General features: G+C 38.3%; 1 long non-coding RNA gene across 1 annotated transcript; it reads right to left on the bottom strand.

Moving 5' to 3' along the window:
• Window positions 1-3,095: 3,095 nt before the first annotated feature.
• On the bottom strand, window positions 3,096-5,676 carry LOC140950996 (uncharacterized). Its single transcript, XR_012167232.1, has 2 exons — window positions 5,329-5,676; window positions 3,096-3,819 (listed from the first exon to the last, which is right to left on the bottom strand). It is a non-coding gene; the product is annotated as an uncharacterized lncRNA (long non-coding RNA).
• Window positions 5,677-9,030: the final 3,354 nt, after the last annotated feature.

Here is a 9,030-nt window from a genome sequence, read left to right as displayed (position 1 = left end):
TTTCTTAGCATAGACTTATACGGGTTGTTCTCACAGACATTCGAGAAAAGATCGCTTAAGTAACTAGGTATATTTCCATTCACTGTATCATACATTAATAGACTTAAGTGCCTTTGACGCCTCGAGGCAAGCTCTTCCCAGTTTAGTTGTTTTCGTATTTGTGCTGAACGAACGTCATAACCTTGAAAGGTTATTATGCGTGCAGCACGATCTTGTAATTTCTGGATTTTGTAATTTCTGGATCCTAGTGGCAAGTCCCTGGTCTAAATTGTCCCAAACAACGTCGCAGTAGTCGAACACAGGCTGGATAAGAGATTTGTAAATAGTATTTAGAACATCTAATGGTACATAATCACGTGCCTGTTTTAGACCACTGATGGATCGATTGACTTTTGAACAAAGTTTGTCAACATGCTCGTTCCATTTAAGATTTTCATCTAAGTGAATTCCTAAATATTTTGTTGTTTGGACTCGTTTAACATGATTGTTGCCAATCTTAATTGGAAAGTCTCTTCCTAAGTTAGATAATTTGAAGGTAGTTGTTAAGAACATATACTCCGTTTTAGTGACATTTAAGCTTAACTTATTTGCAAGAAGCCAGTCCCTAACGCGAGTTAGGTCATTATTTACCTTGGCATATAGTTCAGCAGTGGATACAGAGGACGCATATATCGTGGTATCATCGGCATACATGTGTGCTTTGGTATGGAGAAGACATCCAGGGAGATCATTGATATAAATTAAAAACAACAAAGGGCCTAAAATTGAACCCTGTGGAACACCACAACTTATCAACTGGGGCTTAGATACACAGCCCTCTACTATACACTGCTGTTGCCTATTTGATAGGTACGAGGAAAACCAGTCGAGCGTTACACCCTTCAGACCATAGAGCTCAAGCTTTTTTAATAAAATATTATGTGAAACGGTGTCAAAGGCTTTGGCAAGATCGAGAAACACAATCAAATTGGTCATGCCTTTGTCAATGTTAAGATACCAATTATTTGTTAAATGTAACAGCGCTGTCACTGTAGAGTGAAGGGAACGAAATCCAGACTGGTTTTTTGTTAACAGGCCATTTGAATTTAAGTACCCGTATAGTTGATCGTAGACTACCCTTTCACAAATCTTAGAAATGGCTGGCAAGACAGATATTGGTCTATAGTTTTGTGCATCTGTGCGATCATCCTTTTTATACAAAGGAAATACTTTAGCCATTTTCCACTGTGAAGGACAGAGGCCAGTATCTATGGTTTTGTTTATGATACAGGTTAAAGAAGTGGCAATAATTGGGCCAGCTTCTTTTAGAAGCCGACATGAGATGTTATCAAGGCCAGTCGCCTTGTTCGGAGATAATTTACCTAATAACTTTAAAACTTCAGTGGCAGAGGTATGTTGTAAATTAAAAGTCGTGGAAACAGGCTTTATGTAAGAGTCAAAACTTGTATTTCCACTAGGCAGTGTGGAGGCTAGGTTTGGACCGACAGATGTAAAATGGTCATTTAAAATCTCACACATTTCTGCGGGTTTTGTGAAGGAATTATCACCACTTTTTAGTTCACTTATTGAAGAGTTATTAGTGCACTTACGATATGTTAATTCATTGATTGTCCTCCATATTTCCTTCGGGTTACCCACATTTTGTGGTAGATAGATAGATAGATAGATAGATAGATAGATAGATAGATAGATAGATAGATAGATAGATAGATAGTTTTAATAATTACTCACTTCCAAGGCTGAATTGCATGAACATACCAAGATAGTATAATAACTAGTAATAACAATTATAACTATAAATATGATCATATAATAACCACTAACTCATAACTCATATAACAATTATTCACCGAAGTGGAGGTGGCTAGTGGTGGTATTTACCGAGGCCGCGTTAGCGGCGGGTTAAATTCCCACCACTAGCCACCGACACTGAGGTGAATAATTGTTTTAGTATATACTAAAACAGTGAGATAACTGAGCACAAAAATGATGATCTTTAACTCATTTACCGCTGTTGCCAACGATTACAAATTTGGCGGGCAATGACGGAGCGGCCGCGGTCGTCGCTTTTTCTTGCCGACAAATAAAACTTTTGAACGCATTTGTTTAGCTCTTGCGGGGAAATTTCTTCAAAAGGAGTTGTGAATTCTTTGTGTATTTAAAATCATTCTGTAAAAAAGACGATTGAATTTAGTTTTAAGTTTATGTATGAACAAGAACAGCAAGTGGTAACGTTGCGAGTATGCGCGAGCCGCTGGACGGAAGTTTGTGGTGGTATTGGATCGCAGCGAATGCAGCAAAGAAAAATGGCGCCTCTTTTAAAAATTACCATCGTCTTAGTCATCTGTTCTATCTTTGTGGAGTGCAGATAAGACAAAGTCTTCTTTGTAATATGCTAGATTGGTCTCATGGCTAATAAATCGCAGATCATTCACAATTTTGCGCGGTTTGTGGTCCATGAGTGATTATTGTTTCTTGTTTTGGCTTGCGCGCGGACACGTCCATGGGGTTCTGTGTAACAGCTGCAAAACTCCTCTATTAAACACTGGATAACTGGGAAAAAATCTCTTCATGTAAGTTGTGACCGAGTACAAAACGTCCGACGCTTACGATTTGAATAAAACGCTGTGAAAAAAAATTCTAAATGCTAGTCTGTTTATATAGTCATAACTGAAGTTCTTGCGACAATCCCCTTGCAATAATACGATTTCACGTCAGTTATGGTTCAGGAACGCCCTGTTTTTCGGAGATGTGCAACCTTAGTGCAGTGATTCTGCCAGTGATTACTTTTCAGAGATACCCCATCCTAACCACCAGTGGCCAAAGCAGGTGCAGTGCCCTAATTCTGCGACTGATAAAATCTCAAAGATATCCCACCCAGGGCTATGAAATTGTATGTTTCCTTTTTTGACTAGATGATATAAAACTGAAGACCCAAACTCAAGAAATGACATCTATTAAATCTATATGATGCCTTAACTTATTCAGGGGTGTAGGCAGAATTTTGTAATATGGAGGCTCTTTACTCCAAGATGCCCCTTATACTTCTAAAATAAAGAATTAGATGAGCCAAAACAGGAGTGTGGTACAAGATGTTTCCTATTGCAGATGTGTTTTATTGAGGTAACCCTAACCATGAAAAATCCTTCCCTTTACTCCCCACACTTCTACATACTAGAAAATTGCAAATATGCACACAACAGTGAAAATACTTAAAACAGTAAAGATCATAGTCATATCTAAAACTGCATTTTCTCTCTGAGACATTGAAATGAATTTTCTGCTTCTGATACTTCCATGCTTGCACTCATTTTTGCTTTTCATAAATTTTGTTGTTGGTATTTTCTACTGCACATGTGTTAATTATTTAAGATATAACTAATAATGCCTAGCTCCCTTGACTAGCCCATATCTGGGCTAAGATTAAAAAATTGAAAATGAGAGAAAATTAGCTCTAACTTTTCCTTTTCATTCAATTTCAACATGAGGAGAACATAAGGATCTTAAAGCCTGATATTTATAAAGTCTGACTTTATGGTAGCTTCAAGTGAGCCAATGTATGACTCATTAAAATTAAAGCTTGTCTGTGTGTCTTCTGGGGCACCAAGGCTATTTGACGCAGTTCAGGATGGAGTGACAGACCCTTCACATTCTGCGACAGCATAGGGTAAAATAAAAAACGGATAGTCGCCATTTTGTACCAGCTCTGCTATGGCTTGAGTGGAAAGTGCGACTGGTTTAAATGTGACGATGCAGTCGTCCTCAATGTCTATCACCTGAATCAACAAGGTTTAGTGCTGAGCATCTCATAGGGAGCTCCTGCAACAGGAAAAAGGCAAATGAAATTTTACATAACTTGTCATCTTGCGACACCAGGAGCATCAATGAGATTGTTTCAGGGGCAATTTTACATAAATTGCAACTTGTGCAGCCTATGATATATGCCTATATACGCTACTACAGTGTATACACAGCCAAACCGACATTGGCAAGCCAAGTGCTCCTAAATTCATGTGCACAAACACTGAATATATGAGACCCAGAGTATCAAAAGATCTATTTCTATCAGAGAGTGAAAAGTTACCCCTATGGCATTTAGTTGTTGCCCACAACTAGTGATACCCCTTTAGATATTTTTTCAGGATTTCTCAAGTGTCATGGATACAAATTTATATTCAAAAAGGAAAGAAATCTTTTGGATAGAAAAGGAATAATAACATTTATGATTTTTGTAAGCGTACAAATACATTGTATGTGATGAAGCTAATTCTTATGTGGATGCCAACGTAAGGAATCAAATACAGGGATTTCATGTCCAGTGTTGTCTGTACTTCAAACAGAAATGGCTGTCCAGCAAGTGCAAAGGTGAACAAGGGCAAGAATTGTTTTGCGCTTGAACTTGTGCTAGTGTCAAAGTGGGAGTAACATTGCAATGGTCATATGAAAATGCATTAAATCACACTTATTAAATCACTTTTATAGTAGGGCAGGGAAAAGAATGCACATATGTGTATTTTCATATTTTATACTGATTTCAGTTATGTTTCAAGACATTAAGTAAACATTTTAAGCATAACATTACAATTCTTTTAGGCGCCAATTTTGTATGTATAAACAAATCATCATTGAATAATTATCAGAATAAAATAATCTTCCAGATGGTGAGGGTTCTTGTCAGTGAATCTGAGAGCTTACAGTGCATGATTATTAAAATACAAATTCATCAGTGTTCCCCCCCTTGGATGCAAAATCAAACATTCAAGAATGAAAGAGTGTTCCGAAACAATGCTCTTACAAATAAGTTTTGTTGCGATATACTTTTACATGTTAACGAAAAATCTAAAAACAAGGTTGAAAAGGACAAGAAAAATTTGTCCATCTTTAACGAAGTTTTAGCAAATAATATTTCACCATCCACCGCCTCGATCTCTTAATCTCTGAGAATAAGTAATCGCCACAGAGCACCAATGTAAACCAGAAAAGCAAATTTTCGAAAATGGAAGGAAACATCCGACTATGGCCTTACTTGTAAGAGTAGGAAATTTGCTTGTTGATTTCATGCCGCCAAATAGTATCAAAATACTCGAACTTCCCCCCTTTGAATTAACCATTAAAAGTGAAAATACGGAGTGACCGAAAGAGAAGTTTAACCTGTTTAGTCGCTTGTGTGGGATATATCACTGGATCTCGCTGTACGGTCAGGGTCAAATACTACAAAAATACCAACACACATAAATTACGTTGAATTCAGGCTGCTATAATTTTAACACATAACATTCGATGATGCTGCTCCACATTTCACAAAGTAAATCAAGGGGTATATCTTACCTAAATGTTAGGCCGCTCTGCAGATCGTGGACGATAACCCAGAAATCCGTGACCGCTTGAATGTCAACAAATCAACATATCACAACAAACGACCTCGTGAACGCTTTATCTGCTTCATCAGAGGAGCCAAATGGACGAAAATTAACCACCTAAATGGTCCTTCTTCCATACATGACACTTCAACATGGCTTAGCCAAAGTATCCAATCTATAAGACATGTCTGTTGTCGATTGGGTATGCAAAAAAATCTCCCTTGAAAGTGCTTCAGAACGGCTTTCGGCCATTACGATTTCCCGTCAACAAGTGCTTCCCAGCAAGTTTGACGCATGCGCAAACGTTACCACTTGCTGTTATGAACAAGTCAACTAAATAAAGTAATGCAAGGCTTAAGCTTAATTTGCATTTGTAAACAAAAAACGTTTTTAACGGTTTTATCGATAAATTCAAGTCAAAAAGACAAAGTTGAAAAAGTCAAAAAGACAAAGTGTATTTCGGGAACAGCTTGCTTGATTAGTTGTGAAAATTCTTTGTTTGTTACGGCAGCAAACCGGGAAGGCATTTTGCTCGCAACTTACGCGTCGCTCACTGGGAGGAACTGGATTTGAATCGATGAATAGTGCAGGATATTCACTGATTGAGTAGCCAATCACAGCGCACGAAGAACACTATCCACTGTTTTAGTATATACTAAATGTAAATATTTGCAGTATATACAATAAAATTACAGATGATCGCCGTAAAAACTTTCAATTAAGCTACGTGCAAGAGTTGTACTGCTTAGACATAGATTCGGTAAAGGTATTCAGTGTTCTCCTTATCAGGTGGTAACCGGTAAAATTTACCGTCTAAAGCAACACTTCTTATCGCCTGGAACGGCTTGAAGGTTTACTTAAGTTAAATAAGTAGTTTGAAGAAATACGTAAGTTGTGATCCGACCCGATCAAGGAAATGAATGAATATATAGTGGAAAAGTACTAAAGTATACACAGCTTTTCTTTCTATGGGCCACGCATTTTAGAAATAGAACATTGGAGACAGAGTAAAATTATTGGGATCAAACGTTTTAAATTGTTGTCTAAAGATAACAACGGCCGATTTGTGTATAATAGGTGTTACAATGAATTACGTTGCAAAAAACTTGGCTCCTCCTAGAGTGGAGCCATCTCCCTCACTCCACTACCTCCTTTCCCCCTCTCAGGGTACATTTGAGCTAGAGAACGTTTCAAAAAGCGACTTCAACTGACCAAGAAGAAAACAAGTCTACACGTAAAAGAGGAAGTTGTGGGTTTAAAGCTGTAAAGTTGTTTTTTTTTTTCGTTTTTCACGTAGGCGGCAAAAGTTCGTTGCCAGTTAAGCAGACATCATCATCGTCTATCTGGACTCCTTGATTTCCTTTGAAGCCATCGAAAGTGAAGTTAAGGTTTTTTGGCAATCTGTTTCCATCCTTATTGTTTATCGTCGTCCACCGTCATCTGGAAACAATCTTTCTACTGAGCTTTTTATGAATGAATTTTCGTCGCTTTTAGAATCCTATGTCACTAAAACTGGTTCACTTGTAATCGCTTGTGATTTTAATTTTCATATTGATGATACAACTGATACTGCGGCGGCTAATTTCCTGAGCTTATTGGAGTCATTTGATTTACAACAACATGTTCGTAGTTGCACCCACAAAGCTTTACATACTTTGGATCTGGTCATCACTCGTGATGCTGAATACATTTTAAATGCTATTTCAGTTGATGATTCCTCAGAGTTATCGGATCATTACACTGTTTGTGCTGATCTTCGTTTTGTTAAGCCTAATTGGGAATTAAAGGAAGCGTATTTGTGGTCGGAAATTAAAAGCCATCAACTTGGAGCATTTTCGACAAGATGTTGCAATGTCTCCTCTTTTGTCTGAATCATCCAATGATTTACTTACGCTGCTTCACTTGTATAATTCGGAGTTATCTAGTGTTTTGGATAAGCATGCGCCATTAAAATCGCGCATGGCTACCATACGTCCCGCTGCTTCATGGTTTAGTGAGGAGATTAAACCGGAGAGAAGAGTTCGTCGCCGACTGGAAAGGAGATGGCGTAGGACTAGATTGCCCGAAGATCGTCTGCGTTTTATTGAACAAAATCGTATTGTCAATGAGCTATTACTCTCTGTCCGCTCACAATATTACACCAGGCTTATTTGTTACATCGGAGTCCTGCGCCGCAGTATCCATCTTGCTCTTCCGTGGCGGATCTTGCAAATAGATTCATTGGCTTTTTCGGTGAGAAGATTATTACTATTCGACATGAACTGGAATCGAACCCTATGCAGGGAACTTACTTATTTAATGAAGTCACAGTAGCAACATCTAGACTCCATCGTTTGAGCTGTCCTTTATATTCGACCTTACTTCAGATTGTGAACCCTTTGGCATCAAAGTCTTGTGTACTTGACCCTGTCTCCTCTAGAATACTCCTTGGTTGTCTTGATCTCCTTTGCCCTGTGATCTGGAAAATTGTTCATCTGTCTTTGGAGACCTCTGTCATGCCCACTGAACTTAAACAAGCTGTAATTCGTCTTTTGTTGAAAAAGCCGAGTCTTGATTATCAAGAATTTAAGAACTTTCGGCCGATCTCTATCCTCACTTTCTTGTCCAAAGTCATTGAGAAAGTAGTGGCTTTGCAGCTTGTTGACTACATTGACAACAATGGTCTGTGTGAGGTCTTTCAATCTGCCTACCGTGCTCACCATAGCACCGAAACGGCTCTTCTCAGAGTCTACAGCGACATTGCTATGTCCATTGATAATCAAAAATCTGTTGTTTTGGTTCTATTGGACCTGTCTGCTGCTTTTGATACCGTTGATCATTCTCTTCTCCTTGCTAGACTATCTACCCGTTTTGGCATTTGTGACCAGGCACTGGACTGGTTTCTTTCATATCTATCTGATCGCACTCAGTATGTCAGAATCCAAGATGTCTCTTCTGATGTGCATGCCTTACGTTATGGAGTACCTCAGGGTTCCGTGTTAGGCTCCTTGCTGTGTTCTTTGTACACTTCCCCCTTAGGTGATATTGCAAGATCTCATGGTCTATCTTATCACTTTTATGCTGATGATACACAGCTATATTTATCTTTTGAAACGTCATCGCCTGAGGATTTTTCAACATGTAAATCTGCTCTTGAAGATTGTGTTAAAGATATTGACCTTTGGATGTTAAATAACAAGCTGAAGCTGAACACTGGGAAGACTGAAATCATAGTTTTTTCATCCTCCTATTGCCCTCGTCCTGCGTTGAAAAACCTGGTGATTGCCTCTGACACTGTTGACTGTTCAACTACTGCTAAAAATATTGGGGTTATTTTTAATAACTCTCTATCGATGTTGCCGCACGTTACTGCTGTTTGCAAGTCTTCGTTTTTTCATTTACGCAATATTTTTAAGATTCGCAAGTTTCTTTGTTATGATACATATAAAACTCTAATTCATGCCTTTGTTACTGCAAGGATCGACTATTGTAACTCATTGCTCTACGGTCAGCCTAAATGTATCTTGAAACGTTTACAGAGTGTCCTAAATAGTGCTGCTAGGCTTATTCACCTTACTAGTAGATATGAACATGTTACTGCCGTTGCTTATTAAACTTCATTGGCTACCAATTGAACAAAGGATACCTTTCATAATTGCAGTAATTAAATTTAAGGCACTTCATGGCGCTG

This window comes from Porites lutea, chromosome 10 (assembly GCF_958299795.1).
Source record: "Porites lutea chromosome 10, jaPorLute2.1, whole genome shotgun sequence".
NCBI lineage: Eukaryota > Metazoa > Cnidaria > Anthozoa > Scleractinia > Poritidae > Porites > Porites lutea.
This window is presented reverse-complemented; position numbering and strand designations above follow the sequence as displayed.